General features: G+C 44.3%; 1 protein-coding gene across 1 annotated transcript in view; it reads right to left on the reverse strand.

The window, feature by feature from the left end:
* c9orf72 (C9orf72-SMCR8 complex subunit) overlaps window positions 1-9,134 on the reverse strand; it is a 30,768-nt gene extending 21,634 nt beyond the window's left edge. Inside the window, exon 1 of the mRNA XM_038804012.1 lies at window positions 9,066-9,134. The gene's annotated coding sequence lies outside the window, so the exon portion shown is untranslated. The remainder of the gene's footprint in view (window positions 1-9,065) is intronic.
* Between the last annotated feature and the right edge of the window lie 7,793 nt (window positions 9,135-16,927).

The raw sequence follows: 16,927 nt of genomic DNA on the forward strand, positions 1-16,927 counted from the left end.
GCTGTGAAGACAGCTGCAAGAGGAAGGGTGGCCTCTAAAATCCACATCTCCAACTGGCAACTCATGACCTTATGTAATCACGCGCGCAACATATTGATTGGAAGAATGTAACATACTGTGTGAAGAATTGATAACTATATATGGAATGAACTGCGATACTAAGAGAATTGATTGGCTGTATGTAAATGAGAATGCAAACTAATTCTGCTTTTGAAAGTGTATATTAAGCCAGTTTAAGCCACAGCTCAGCGAGAAAGTGTGCCGTCAAGACTGCGGGCTCTCGGACCTTTTTCCCAGAGGTCTACAACAATAAATTGCTTCTTTTGCTCACGTTAAGGTCTACTTGTGAATATTTTCACCTAACAACTACAACTATGATTAAGAAGACCGACAGTCAGGGAAAACATGCTTGCGTTGAAGTGAGAGGGGTCTAGGTTGCAGGGACGGCACACGTGGCAGCGCTTAATGGGCTGCAGGGAACTGAAGCCTGCCGGCTCCACAAGTGCCACTACTTAGGGAAAAAGTCGAACCGCCGTCAGGAAAACAGAAAAATTGTTCCTGCTTGCTTGTGCAAGGGAATGTTTGTGCCATACTTTCCATTAAAAATCAGAAGGGAGGAAATGTAGATCCAAGGAACCAGGATCCAAATATGGCGGGATAAACAGGTGCCATGGGAGCGTTGGATGAAGATTATGAGATATGGAATTCATATGAGGAAAGATTCAAATTTTTTCTTACAGCAAATCGGATACCCAAGGACCTAAAGGTCACAACATTTCTCAGCTCAGTTGGCCATAAAACATTTTTGCTGCAACTCAATCTCGTTCACCTGGCAAAACCAAGAGACAAGTCCTTCAGTGAATCAATGAAAATCTTGGAGGCACATTTCTCTCCGAAATTGATTACAGAAAGGTTTCGGTTCCACCCCTGTAGTCAGGAAGGTGAAAGCATTTTACAGTTCATAGCAGCTTTAAGGTAATCTAAATATTGTGAATTTGGTGCAACACTTGATAATACTCTTCGAGACAGACTGGTTTGTGGACTCCACAGTGAAGCTATTCAGAGGAAGCTGCTTACTGTACGTGATTTAACTCTAAAGGCTGCTGTGCAAGTTGTCACATTTATGCAGCCAGCAACAAGAGAAGTTCACAGATAGGAACGGAGCAAGGACCCACAAATGGATACCTCAAGGAACAAGGCTGCAAAGGTGCAACCATGTCACCATTGTACACAGGTTGGACACTCAGTGGGGGACTGCTGGAGTAAATAGAATAAATGCAACAACTGTGGCGCGAAAGGCCACATTGCCAAGGTATGTTTGGCTCAAGAAAACGTTTCCTACAACAAGATGATGCAAGAAGAAAAACACAGTTAAACAATCGAGCCATGTCTACCAATTCATGGATGAAGCTCAAGATCACTCAAAAGACAGTACAACCGAGCTACTGAATGAGCTAAAGCTAGGTGCCTTGTCAATGCAGAGCAATCAACGTTTTTGGAAATACCCAAAACTTGATGGACATAAAATTAAAATGGAAGTGGATACAGACGCAGCTGTATTGTTAATACTGGAGACAATTTAGCATCAAAATCTGAAGCCTTTAAAACCATTAAATGTCATCTTGAGGACATACACTGAAGAGGTTATCCATTAAAAGAATTCATTATGGTGGAAGGAGAATCAAATGGACAGACGGCAAAGTTGCCTCTTCACATTGTCCGTGGAAACTTTGCTGCTCTATTTGGCAGCGCATGGTTGGCTAAGAGTAGGCTTAATTGGGAAACGGTCAATCAATTAGTGATTCAAAGGGTAACTTGCAACAACTTCTGAAGAAGTACGAGAAGGTGTTCGACGATTCACTGGGGTCCATGACTGGAGTTGAGGTGCACCTAAAAATCAGACAGCACACCCAAATGTCTCAAAGTTAGAACTGTACCATATGCCATCAGGCCCAAGGTTGAAGAAGAACTAGAAAGATTAGAATGAACTTGATGGTCATAAAACTAAAATGGAAGTGGATACAGACGCAGCAGTATTGTTAATACTGTCGGTCTTCACAGTGGAAGACACAAATAACATGCCAGTGACTGATAGAAATGAGGCTATGACAGGTGAGGACCTTGAGATGATTGCTCTCACTAAGGAGGTAGTGATGGGCAAGCTAATGGGGCTAAAGGTAGACAAGTCTCCTGGCCCTGATGGAATGCATCCTAGAGTGCTAAAAGAGATGGCCTAGGAAATTGCAAATGCACTAGTGATAATTTACCAAAATGCACTAGACTCTGGGGTGGTCCCGGTGGATTGGAAATTAGGAAACGTGACACCATTGTTTAAAAAAGGAGGTAGGCAGAAAGCGGGTAATTATAGGCCAGTGAGCTTAACTTCAGGAGTAGGAAAGATGCTGGAATCTATCATCAAAGAAGAAATAGCGAGGCATCAGGATGGAAATTGTCCCATTGGGCAGACGCAGCATGGGTTCATAAAGGACAGGTCCTGCCTAACTAATTTAGTGGAATTTTTTGAGGACATTACCAGTGCGGTAGATAATGGGGAGCCAATGGATGTGGTATATCTGGATTTCTAGAAAGCTTTTGAGAAGGTGCCACACAAAAGGTTGCTGCATAAGATAGAGATGCATGGCATTAAGGGTAAAGTAGTAGCATGGATAGAGGATTGGTTAATTAATATAAAGCAAAGAGTGGGGATTAATGGGTGTTTCTCTGGTTGGCAATCAGTAGCTAGTGGTGTCCCTCAGGGGTCAGTGTTGGGCCCACAATTGTTCACAATTTACATAGATGATTTGGAGTTGGGGACCAAGGGCAATGTGTCCAAGTTTGCAGATGACACTAAGATGAGTGGTAAAGCAAAAAGTGCAGAGGATATCGGAAGTCTGCAGAGGGATTTGGAGAGGTTAAGTGAATGTGCTAGAATCTGGCAGATGGAATACAATGTTGACAAATGTGAGGTTATCCATTTTGGTAGGAATAACAGCAGAAGGGATTGTTATTTAAATGATAAAATATTAAAACATGCTGCTGTGCAGAGAGACCTGGGTGTGCTCGTGCATGAGTCGCAAAAAGTTGGTTTACAGGTGCAACAGGTGATTAAGAAGGCAAATGGAATTTTGTCCTTCATTGCTAGAGGGATGGAGTTTAAGACTAGGGAGATTATGCTGCAATTGTATAAGGTGATAGTGAGGCCACACCTGGAGTCTTGTGTTCAGCTTTAGTCTCCTTAACTGAGAAAGGACGTACTGGCGCTGGAGGGTGTGCAGAGGAGATTCACTAGGTTAATCCCAGAGCTGAAGGGATTGGATTACGAGGAGAGGTTGAGTAGACTGGAACTGTACTCGTTGGAATTTAGAAGGATGAGGGGGGATCTTATAGAAACATATAAAATTATGAAGGGAATAGATAGGATAGATGCGGGCAGGTTGTTTCCACTGGTGGGTGAAAGCAGAACTAGGGGGCATAGCCTCAAAATAAGGAGAAGTAGATTTAGGACTGAGTTTAGGAGGAACTTCTTCACCCAAAGGGTTGTGAATCTATGGAATTCCTTGCCCAGTGAAGCAGTTGAGGCTCCTTCATTAAATGTTTTTAAGATAAAGATAGATAGTTTTTTGAAGAATAAAGGGATTAAGGCTTATGGTGTTCGGGCTGGAAAGTGGAGCTGAGTCCACAAAAGATCAGCCATGATCTCATTGAATGGCGGAGCAGGCTCGAGGGGCCATATGGCCTACTCCTGCTCCTAGTTCTTGTGAACAGGAGTCTTGAACCTGTTGCTTCAAGTGATTGGGCAACACCAATCGTTGCTGTATTAAAACAGAATAGCTCAGGTGAGAATTTGTGGAGATTTCAAACTATTATTAACAGAGTATTTTATGCAGATCATTATCCACTGCCACTGATTGAAGACTTATTTGCTGGACTTTCTGGAAGTCAGAAATTCAATAAAATTGATCTCTCACAGGCATATCTGCAGATGATTCTGGCTGCCAAAACGCAGCCACTGTTCACCATAGTGAAGCACAATGATCTGTTTCATTCCAGAAGACTTCCTTTTGGAATAACAGCTGCGCCTGCTCTTTTTCATAGATCCATGAATCAAATTCTAAGGGGGTTGAATGGAGTGCAATGTTATTTTGATGACATATTCCTCACCGGTTCAAGCAAACAGGAACACTTGGAGAATTTGGAAGCTACTCTGAAGCGGTTACACAGCCACAATCTGAGAGTTAAAAGTGCGACTTTTTAAAGTCATAACCTTGGTTATATTATTGACAAAGATAGCTTACACAAGGAGCTGAAGAAAATGTCAGCAATCTTGGAAGCACCACATCCTCAAAATATGACACAATTAAAGCCGTTTTTAGGATTGATCAAATATTATGGTAAATTTGTGCCGAATTTAGCATTACGATTTAAGCCTTTACACACTTTTCTATATGTCAGACAGGCATAGCACTGGTTAGGAGGATGTGAGAATGCAAACAATGAAGTGAAATAAGCTTTACAGGAGTCAGAACTGTTGGTTCATTATAATCCCAAGGTGAAGTTACAATCTGCTTACGGTACCTGACCATATGCCGTTGATGCAGTCGTCTCGCACATTATGCCTTTAGGAGTGCTTCACAAACTCTTACTAGCAGGGGAAATGAATTACACTCAGCTGGAATAAGAAACGCTGAGCATCATTTTCGGGTAAGAAGGTTCCACTATTACCTGGATGGACGGCATTTTACTCTTTTGCCGGATCATCGACCCTGGATTACAATTTTTGGGTTGTATAAAGGTATACCTTCTTTGGCAGCTCGTAGATTTGGGCGGCACGGTGGCATAGTGGTTAGCATCGTTGCTTCACAGAGCCAGTGACCCGGGTTGGATTCCCGGTTTGGGTCACTGTCTGTGCAGAGTCTGCTCGTTCTCCCCGTGTCTGTGTGGGGTTCCTCCGGGTGCTCCGGTTTCCTCCCACAAAGTCCCGAAAGATGTGCTTAAATTCTGAATTCTCCCTCAGTGTATCCGAACAGGCGCCGGAATGTGGCGACTAGGGGCTTTTCACAGTAACTTAATTGCAATGTTAATGTAAGCCTACTTGTGAAACTAAGAAAGATTATTATTATTAGGTTGCAAAGATGGTCATTGATATTGTCGGCACACACTTATGATATCCGACATCACAAGTCATAGCAGCATGCAAATGCTGATCTTTATCACCACTGCCGTTACAAGTCAAGCATGTCTTTGAAGAATATTTAATCAATATTTTGTATTCCTCGCCCGTGGATGGTGCACCTGTGACTTCATCTCAAGTTCAAGGATACACAAGAACCGATCCGGTGATGGGGAAGGTGATGGACCTGGTCCAAAAAGGAACGCCGTCAGACGTTCGTAGGACAAATTCAGACCTCAAGCTCTAAATCACAGAAAGACTCGAGTTGACAGTGCAGAATGGAGTTCTTTTATGGGGAATCCATGAGATTATTCCTCAGTGCTTGCACAGTAGAGTCCTTGACCCATTACATGAGGGACATCCTGATGTGATGGGGATGAAGGAATTGACGCAGTTATTTTTGGTGGCCGGGATTAGATGCTCAAATTGAAGAGAAAGTTGGGCAACGTCAATCTTGTGAAAAACTAAGGAATACTGCACATTACAACTATGACATCTGTGGGGATGGCCAACTCAGCCATGGCAGAGAACACACATTGATTATGCTGATCCACTGGAGGGTGACAATTCTTAGTGATTGTGGACCCACACTTGAAATGGCCAGAAGTCACGATAATGAAGTCAATGGTGGTTGAGCAGACCATTGAAAAATTAGACAAAATATTCACAAGATTTAATCGGCAAGTGAATTAAAAGTAGGGGTACCAGTTAAAGCTAAGAAGGCAGAGATAGATGATGCATTCGTTGAGTGTTTAAGTCTGTGAAAAACAGAGGAGGGCACATGAGTAAGTAGTCCAGGTAGTGTAGCATCAGAAGCACTTAACTGATCTGGAGACAATTTGGACAACGCAGGATGTTTATGCTTCCCTGTCAGATGGGATGTCTAAGGATTACAGCAAGGTAAAAAAGACTATTTTGGGTACACATGAATTAGTTCTGGAGGCATATAGGCAAGAGTTTTGGAATTTAAGGAAACAACCAGGACAGATTAATGCTGAATTTGAAAAGGTTAAGCAGAACAATTTTAATAGGTGGGTACACGCATTGGGAGTTGAAACTCCTCTGAGGCTCTGGGAGAAATCATTCTCTTGGAATAATTTAAGAATTCACGACCTTCTGTGATAAGAATCCATGTTTAAGACCAAAGGGTCATAACCCCTAGATAAGCAGCAATAATGGCTGATAATTATGAGCCGATTCATAAATTTGAACCTTTGTTCCATCATCACCATAATTTTGAACAGGATAGGAAGTGGGAGAGTGAAAGTAAGGCAGGTAGCCAAGATAAGGAATGGATAGCTGGGAATTCTCCAACATCTCCTCCTCAGACCAGGAAGGAAGGTACTGAGATTGGAGGTGTGACTCAAAGGCCTAGGTATTACCATTGCGATAAGGTGGGACACGTTCGGTCAGCATGTTGGGAGTTGCAAGGAAAGCCCATAGGACTTTTTGGGTTCATAAGGAGGATTTGGAAAAGGGGATGAAGATGGAAATATTACAGGGCAGACTAAAGCTCTAGGTGGAACTAGGAGACCTGAGGTACACTTCTGTGGGAGGTGTGGCAAATGAGGTAGATGGGAGGTATGCAAGGTTAGGATCATTGCCTATGGCTAAGGCAAGGTATCAGTACATTCGTACAGTCATGAATATGACCACCCGATTTCCAGAAGCTTTATCTTTAAGAACAATTACGGCTACGGTAGTAGCGGAGAAACTGACGCTGTTCTTACCACGCTATGGCCTTCCCTTAGAAGTGCAATCTGACCAGGGTTCTAACTTTATGTCTAAAAATTTTCAGGGTATAATTCGTAGTTTGGGTATCAAGCAACTAAAGTCAGTCATCTATCAGCCACAAACACAAATACAGGGAGCAGACGCAGCATGGGTTCATACAGGACAGGTCATGCCTAACTAATTTAGTGGAATTGTTTGAGGACATAACAGTGCAGTAGACAACGGGGAGCCAATAGATGTGGTATATCTGGATTTCCAGAAAGCTTTTGACAAGGTGCTACACAAAAGGTTGCTGCATAAGATAATGATGCGTGACATTAAGGGTAAAGTAGGAGCATGGATGGAGGATTGGTTAATTAATAGAAAGCAAAGAGTGGGGATTAATGGGTGTTTCTCTGGTTGGCAATCAGTAGCTAGTGGTGTCCCTCAGGGATCAGTGTTGGGCACACAATTATTCACAATTTACATAGGCGATTTGGAGTTGGGAACCAATTGCAATCTATCCAAATTTGCAGTCGACATTAAGATGAGTGGTGAAGTAAAAAGTGCAGAGGATACTGGAAGTCTGCAGAGGGATTTGGATAGGTTAAGTGAATGGGCTAGGGTCTGGCAGATGGAATACAACTTTGACAAATGTGAGTTTATCCATTTTGGTAGGAATAACAGCAAAAGGGATTATTATTTAAATGATAAAATATTAAAACATGCTGCTGTGCAGAGGGACCTGGGTGTCCCAGTGAATGAGTCACGAAAAGTTGGTTTACAGGTGCAACAGGTGACTAAGAAGGCAAATGGAATTTTGTCCTTCATTGCTAGAGGGATGGAGTTTAAGACTAGGGAGGTTATGCTGCAATTGTATAAGGTGTTAGTGAGGCCACACCTGGAGTAGTGTGTTCAGTTTTCGTCTCCTTACCTGAGAACGGACGTACTGGCACTGGAGGGTGTGCAGAGGAGATTCACTAGGTTAATCCCAGAGTTGAGGGGGTTGGATTACGAGGAGAGGTTGAGTAGACTGGGACTGTACTCGTTGGAATTTAGAAGGATGCAGGGGAATCTTATAGAAACATATAAAATTGTGAAGGGAATAGATAGGATAGATGCGGACAGGTTGTTTCCACTGGCAGATGAAAGCAGAACTAGGGGGCATAGCATCAAAATAAGGGGAAGTAGATTAGGACTGAGTTTAGGAGGAACCTCTTCACCCCAAAGGGTTGTGAATCTATGGAATTCCCTGGCCAGTGAAGCAGTTGAGGCTCCTTCATTAAATGTTTTCAAGACAAAGATAGTTTTTTGAAGAATAAAGGATTATGGTGTTTGGGCGGAGCAGGCTCGAGGGGCCAGATGGCCTACTCCTGCTCCTAGTTCTTATGTTAGGTGTGTTAAAAAGCATTAATGGGGGAAAAATCCCCAAAGCCAGGTGATATCTGTCCCAGATTAATGAGGGAGACGAGAGATTAAATCACTGGGCCTCCAACAGAAATTTTTGTGTCCTCGTTGGCCACAGGTGAGATCCCAGAGGATTGGATGATAACCAATGTTGCACTGTTATTTAAGCAGGGTTTCAAGGATAATCCTGGTAATTATAGGCCAGTGAGCTTGACTTCAGTGATGGTGAAATTATTGGAAAAGATTCTCAGAGATAGGATCTATGCACATTTGGAAGTGAATGGTCTTATTAGCGACAGGCAGCATGGTTTTGTACGAGGGAGGTCATGTCTAACTAATTTGATTTAATTTTTTGAGGAGGTGACAAAAATGATTGACGAGGGAAGGGTGGTGGATGGTGGACATTTATATTCACTTTGTCCACAACATCTTTGTCAGTCTCCACCAATCGCTGGCCCTTCTATCCAGTCCCACTGCTCCCGCCACCCCCACAATAAGTTTGATCCTACTGCCAGTTTTCTCTAGCTTTGACAAGGATTAACAAACTTGAAATGTTAGCTCCGTTCTCTCCCCACAAATGCTGGCAGATGTGCTGAGATTGTCAAGCATTTTCTGTTTCAGATTCCAGCATCCATAGAAATTTGCTTTCAACTCAAAATATACTGTTCATCAGGAGAAAAAAACAGACAAGAAAAAGTCCATTTTACAGAACAAAAATCCATTAACGCAATACAAGATTGTTAAACCAGGTCTGCATTCGAGAAGAAAGAAATACCTTGTTTACTTTATCTGGATTGCTTCCTACAACAACAGAACATCCACATGTCTGCAGGTGAGAACTAATAGCCCTGCAAATCAAACAGAATGTTCCCATTATTGGAAGGGAATACGTTTTCCACAGGATTTAATGCTGAGCTTGACATGAAAAGTGGGTGAAATATTTTAGAATTCATCCTCCAACTTGGAAAATTCTTACTTCAAGAAAATCATATTCCAATTTAACACAAAGGGCGCGATTCTCCGCTCCCGCGCCGCATCGGGAAGGCCGTCGTGAACTCAGCCGAGTTTCACGACGGCGTCGGAGTCCGCTCCTCGCACACTATTGACCCCCCCCCCCCACAGGGGGCTAGGAGCGGCGTTGTGAGAAACTCGATCACCGGGCCTTGACACTTGCGTCAAAGCGGCACGCCGAGAATGATGCGACGGCGGCGCCTAAGTGACGTCAGTCGCACATGCGCAGGTTGGCTGGGTCCAACCCGCGCATGCGCGGTTGCCGTCTTCCCCTCCGCTGCCCCGCAAGATGTGGCGGCTTGATCTTGAGGGGTGGCGGAGGGGAAAGAGTGCGTCTCTTGGAGACGCTGGCCCAACGGTCGGTGGGCACCGATTGCGAGCCAGTCCCCTCCCGAGCACAGCTGTGGTGCTCAATCCCCTCTCCACCCCCACAGGCCCCAAACTTACCTTTCGCGCTATGTTCACGCCGGCAGCGACCAGCCGGGGGGGGGGGGGGGGGGGGAGAGAGAATTGCTGGGGGTGCCAGGGCGGCGTGTTATGATTCGCCCGGCCCTCCTGCAATTCTCCCACCCGGCGTGGGGAGCGGAGAATCGCGCCCAAAGTATTCCAACAATTACATTTGACATTTTTTTAAAATTTAGAGTACCCAATTCATGTTTTCCAATTAAGGGGTAATTTAGCGTGGCTAATCCACCTACCCTGCACATCTTTGGATTGTGGGGGCGAAACCCACGCAAACACGGGGAGAATGAGCGAACTCCACACAGACAGTGACCCAGAGTCGGGATCGAACCTGGGGCCTCGGCGCTGAGGGCAGCCGTGCTATTAAATTTGAAATTTATGCAACTGGATCACCATGCATCATTCATTACTCATGTGATCCCCATAAACTTTCCAAAAATCACAAAACAGTCTCCATCATAAGAGCCCTGCAATTCTGCAGTGTCTTCAGACCAATTTACGTGGCAACATAAACCTGTGACCTGAGAATGGAAAATCTGCCACAGGATTACCTAAAGCATCTCAATCACAATGATTATTTTTTAAATATAGTGTATAACACAATAGCAACTGCAGATTTCTGTTTAGAGAAACTGTCCACTGCAATCAATGGGTGGGATTTTCCAGCCATTCCCACCAGCCGGATCTTCTGGTCCCACCGATGGCAAACAACAGGAAACCCCGGAGTTGACGGTGCCCAGAATAGTCTGCCACTACCCAATAGCGGGTCACCTTCACCTTCGCAACACACGCCCAATTTATAAATTCACTGAGTTTAGCCCAAGTCCATGTGCTGCTTTGTTGTTTAAAATAATAGACATTTAACCTCTAGCTGTAACATTGAGCCACCAGGTAAAATAACCATGCTAAATGGCATCCAAATGAAAAACATCAACACTCCAGACGGGGTCCATAGTTTTTGGAGCAAGAGTTTGAGAGAATAGTCATACCAATGAAAGATATGAAGCACGTGGTGCTTTGGATAACTATCCAAAAGGCAGGGAACATAAAGAAGGAAAGTAAAGAACAGGAGCAATTAGGGCAGCACGGTGGCGCAGTGGATTAGCCCTGCTGCCTCACGGCGCCGAGGTCCAAGGTTCGATCCCGGCTCTGGGTCACTATCCGTGTGGAGTTTGCTCATTCTCCCCGTGTTTGCGTGGGTCTTGCCCCCACAACCCAAAGATGTGTAGGCTAGGTAGATTGGCCACTCTAAATTGCCCCTTAATTAGAAAAAATGAATTGGGTACTCCAAATTTATAAAAAAAGAGAAAAAGAAAAAGAACAGGAGCAAGTTATGCTCTAAAACAGACTTAAAATTCAATTTTCCTAATGAAAAAGGATGGCTTTGGCAGGGCCAAAAATAAATAATAATGTTGCCATACCATCTTGTGTCAGATTAGCAATATAGCTAGAATGGGCTGGTTGGCCTTTTGGACCCCAGACCCAGATACTTTGATACCTCCCAGGTGCTAGTGTAAGGGACATATCAAATGGACTGGAAAAGATTGTCACCATGTACCTTTTCTCTAATGTGTACATTGCTGAAATACAGCTCATCTTCACTAGATCAGCCTGGATATATTTTGAAATTTGTAGTACAGCAAATCAAATCCTGAGAAAGTGCATAAGCCGTACATAAATAGCAAAGAAAAACATACAAAAGACAAAACAAAAATAAGAAGGGTCAGATCACTTTGATAGGACTGTAGTATCAGCCCTCAAATAGCCAGCAGGAAATCGAGAAGCAAATATGTAAGGAGATTACAGATAGCTGCCAGAAAAATAGGGTGGTAATAGTAGGGGACTTTAACTTTCCCAACATCACTGAGAAAGCCTTAGCATAGGGGTTTGGATGGAGAAACATTTGTCAAGTGTATTCAGGAAGAATTCCTCATTCAATACGTGAATGGCCCGACTGGCGAGGGAGCAAAACCGGACCTCCTCTTGGGGAATAAGGAAGGGCAGGTGACAGAAGTGTTAGTGAGGGATCACTTTGGGACCACTGACCTTGCACAAGGAATCCAGGATTTTCGGAATGTTCTGGCGGGGCGGGGGTGGGCAGATTTTAAACATGAGGGTAATAAAACTGCTGTAAAATATTTGATAGTTCAATGTTAAATATTTTATATTCCATTAGTTTTAAGATAGCTATGGAGAATGATAGTTCTGGGCCAAAAGTTAAAATTCTAAATTGGGGCAAGGCCAATTTTGAGGTTATCAGGTGGGAACTTTCAAAAGTTGATCGAGGGAGCCTGTTTACAGGCAAGGGGACAGCTGGAAAGTGGGAGTCTTTCAAAAGGGTGTTAACTAGGATTCAGGGTGAGCATATTCCTCTTAGAGTGCAGGTAAGGCTGGTAGTAAGTAGCGAACCCTGGATGACTCGGGATATTGAGGCCATGGTCAAAACGAAAGAGGTAGCATATGATATGCATAGGCAGCTGGGATCAAGTGGATCCCTTGGAGAGTATAGCGCTGGTTGGAGTAGAGTTAAGAGAGAAATCAGGAGGCCAAAAAGGGGACATGAGATTGTCTTGGCAGATAAGGCAAAGGAAAAATCCAAAGAGCTTTTACAGATACATAAAGGGCAACAGAATGATCAGGGAGAGGGTAGGGCCTCTTAAGGATAAACAAGGTCATCTATATGCAGATCCACAAGGGATGGAAGAGGTCCTAAATGAATACTTCTCATCAGTATTTACGAATGTTAGGGAAATAAAAAGTGATGTCTTGAGGAGTGTACATATTACAGAGAAGGAGGTACTGGAGTTATTAAAGCGCATTAAGATAGATAACCCGGGGCCTGATGAAACATACCCCAGGACGTTGTGGGAAGCTAGGGAGGAAATTGCCGGCCCTCTAGCTGAGGTATTTGAATCATCGACAGCCACAGGAGAGGGGCCTGAAGATTGGAGGGTAGCAAATGTTCTGCTCTTGTTTAAGAGGAGCTGTAGGCATAAGCCTGGGAACTACAGACCGATGAGCCTTACATCTATAGTGGATAAGTTGTTAGAGGGTATTCTGTGGGACAGGGTCTACAGGCAAGGGCAAATTAGGGAAAGTCAGCATGGCTTTGTAAGGGGAAAGTCATGTCTCACGAATTAGATTGAGCTTTTTGAAGGTAGATGAGGGCAGTGCGGTTGACGTTGACTACATGGACTTTAGCAAGGCCTTTGACAAGGTACCGCATGGTAGGTTATTGCAAAAAGTTCAATCTCACGGAATCCAGGGTGACGTAGCCAATTGGATACAAAATTGGCTTGGCGACCGAAGCCGAAGGGTGGTTGTGGAGGGTTGTTTTTCAAACTAGTGTGCCTCAGGGATCGGTGCTGGGTCCACAGTTATTTGTTACACACACACACACACACACACATTTGGATGAGAATGTAAGAGGCATGGTTCATAAGTTTGTAAATGACACCAAGATTGGTGGCATAGTGGACAGTGAAGAAGGTTATAGAAGATTGCATCAGTATCTTGACCAATTGGACCAGTGGGCCGATGAATGGCAGATGGAGTTTAATTTGGATAAATGTGATGTGGTGCATTTTGGTCGATCAAATCAGGGCATGACCTAGTCAGTTAATGGTAGGGAGTTGGGAAGAGTTACAGAACAAAGAGATCTAGGAGTACAGGTTCATAGCTCCTTGAAGGTGGAGTGGCAGGTGGACAGGGTGGTGAAGAAAGCATTCAGCATGCTGGGTTTTATTGGTCAGAATACCGAATATAAGAGTTGGGACGTCTTGTGGAAATTATACAAGACATTGGTAAGACCACACATGGAACACTGTGTTCAGTTCTGGTCACCCTATTATAGGAAGTATATTGTTAAACTAGAAAGAGTGCAGAAGAGATTTACGAGGATGCTACCAGGACTTGATGGTCTGAGTTATAAGGAGAGGCTGGGACTTTCCCCTGGAGCATAGGAGGCTTAGGGGTGATCTTATATAGAATCATAGAATTTACAATGCAGAAGGAGGCCATTCGTCCCATCGCGTCTGCACCGCCTTATAAAGAGCATCCCAAGTAGGATTACACCTCCATACTATCCCCATAACCCATTAACCCCACCCAACCTTTTTGAACACTAAGGGCAACCTGGAGGTCTATAAAGTAATGAGGAGCTTATAGATAGTCGACATCTTTTCCCAAAGATAGAGGAGTCTGGAACTACAGGGCATAGGTTTAAGGTGAGAGAGGAGAGATACAAAAGAGACCAGAGGGGAAATTTCTTCATATAGAGGGTGATGAGCATCTGGAACGAGCTGCCAGATGCAGTGGTAGAGGTGGGTACAATTTTGCCTTTTAAAAAGCAGTTAGACAGTTACATGGGCAGGGTGGATATAGAGGGATATGGGCCAAATGCTGGAAGTGGGACTAGCTTAGTTGATAGAAACTGGGCAGCATGGACAAGCTGGGCCGAAGGGCCTGTTTCCATGCTGTAAATATCTATGACTCTATAAAGCAGTTATGAGAAAAGTACAATTCAATATTAACAAAATGGAGGGCACTTTGTGCACCCTCCTCGTTCTTGTGAGTTTCCAGTCTTAGTCAACCCTCTATGGGGTGGAGCTGAGTACAGTTTGTAGCTTAGAGACAGGCATAGGAGAAGGGACAGAGCCAAAAGTATTATCTTCTACTTCTGGCAACTGAACGAATAATAGTATTGACAGAGGGTTCACAGCAGGTCTGCACATACTTTCAACTGCAAGAACTATTGGGATTAATGGGATCCTTCTCAATTTTCTGATTCTAACTATAGAATTGTTTCAGCATCATTTCCCTGAGTAGAGTGGTCAATAATCAGGGGGCATAGATTTCAGGTCAAGGGCAGGAGAATGTTGCTGAACCATTGCTCCTCACATCCTAAAGTGTTTTTTTGCTGGCCTGGGTATCTAGGTCAATTTGTAATGTGCCCAGGAATCCAACAAAGAACTTTTATTCTTTTATATTTTGGCACATTGTTTTATCATGCACTCATATGTGTCATAGTCATAGAATTTTACAGCACGGAGAGAGGCCCTTCGGTCCATCATGTCTGCGCTGGCCATCAAACACCTATCTATTCTAATCCTATTTTCCAGCACTTGGTCCGCATTTCAAGTGTTCATCCAAATATTTCTTAAATGTTGAGGGTTTCCGCCTCTACCACCCTCTCAGGCAGTGAGTTTAAAATTCTTACCCACCCTCTGGGTTCTTCCTCAAATCCACTCATAATCTCCTGCCTTGACCTTAAATCTATGCCCCCTGATTATTGACCACTCTAGAACATAGAACAGTACAGCACAGAACAGGCCCTTCGGCCCTCAATGTTGTGCCGAGCCATGATCACCCTACTCAAACCCACGTATCCACCCTATACCCATAACCCAACCCCCCCCCCTAACCTTACTTTTATTAGGACACTACGGGCAATTTAGCATGGCCAATCCACCTAACCTGCACATCTTTGGACTGTGGGAGGAAACCGGAGCACCCGGAGGAAACCCACGCACACAGGGGGAGGACGTGCAGACTCCACACAGACAGTGACCCAGCCGGGAATTGAACCTGGGACCCTGGAGCTGTGAAGCATTTATGCTAACCACCATGCTACCCTGCTGCCCCTACTCAGGGAAAAAGTTCCTTCCAATCAACCCCATCATACCCCTCATAATTTTGTACACCTCAATCACCTCAACTACATGACCACATGATAGGACCAGAATTAGGCCATTCTGCCCATCGATTCTGCTCCGCCATTCAATCATGGCTGATATGTTTCTCATCCCCATTCTCCTGCCATCTCCCCATAACCCTGATCCCCTTATTAATCAAGAACCTATCTATCTCTGTCTTAAAGACACTCAGTGATTTGGCCTCCACAGTCTTCTGCGTCAGTGAGTCCTACAGATTCACCACCCTCTAATTGAAGAAATTCCTCATTTCAGTTTGAGGCTGTGCCCTCTGCCTCTAGTTTTTTCTACAAGTGGAACATCCTCTCCACGTCCACTCTATCCGGGCCTTTCAGTATCCTGTAAGTTTAAATAAGATCCCCCCCTCATCCTTCTAAACTGAAACAAGTACAGACCCAGAGTCCTCAACTGCTCCTCATACGACAAGCTCTCCATCCCAGGGATCATTCTTGTGAACCTCCTCTCGACCCTTTCCAAGGCCTGCACATCCTTCCTTAGATACAGGGCTCAAAACTGCTCACAATACTCCAAATGGGGTCTGACCAGAGCCTTATACAGCCTCAGAAGTACATCCCTGCTCTTGTATTCTAGCTCTCTCGACATGAATGTAAACACTGCATTTGGCTTCCTAACTGCCGACTGAACCCGCACGTTAACCTTAAGTGAATCTTGAACTATGACCCCTAGGTCTCTTTGTGCTTCTGATTTCTGAAGACGTTCCCAATTAGAAATTAGTCAATGCCTCCATTCTTCCTACCAAAGCGCATAACCTCACACATTTCCACATCGTATTCCATCTGCCACTTCATTGCCCACTCTCCTAGCCTGTCCAAGTCCTTCTGCAGCATCTTGCTTCCTCAATACTACCTGTCCCTCTGCATATCTTTGTATCATCTGCAAACTTAGCAACAGTGTCCCCAGTTCCTTCTTTCAGATCCATAATGTATATTGTGAAATGCTGTGGTCCCAACACCGACCTCTGAGGCATACCCCTAGTCACTGGCTGCCATCCTGAAAAAGGCCCCTTTATCACCACTCTCTGCCCTCTGCCAGTCAGCCAATCCTCTATCCATGCCAATATCTTACGCTTTTTACCATGGGCTCTAAACATTATTTAACAGCCTCCAATACGGCACCTTGTCAAAGGCCTTCTGGAAATCTAAATAGTCCACATCCACTGGTTCTCCTTTGTCTAACTTCCTTGTTACCTCCTGAAAGGAGGAGGGTGGCACGGTAGCTTAGTGGTTGGCACTGTTACCTTACCGCGCCAGGGACCCGGGTTCAATTCCGGCCTTGGGTCACTGTCTGTGTGGAGTTTGTACATTCTCCCCGTGTCGATATGGGTTTCCTCTGGGTGCTCCGGTTTCCTCCCACAGTCCAAAGATGTGCAGGCTAGGTGAATTTGCCATGCTAAATTGCCCCTTAGAGTTCAGGGATATGCAGGTTAACGGGG

The sequence above is a fragment of the Scyliorhinus canicula genome, chromosome 8, assembly GCF_902713615.1.
Source record: "Scyliorhinus canicula chromosome 8, sScyCan1.1, whole genome shotgun sequence".
In the NCBI taxonomy this organism is placed as follows: domain Eukaryota; kingdom Metazoa; phylum Chordata; class Chondrichthyes; order Carcharhiniformes; family Scyliorhinidae; genus Scyliorhinus; species Scyliorhinus canicula.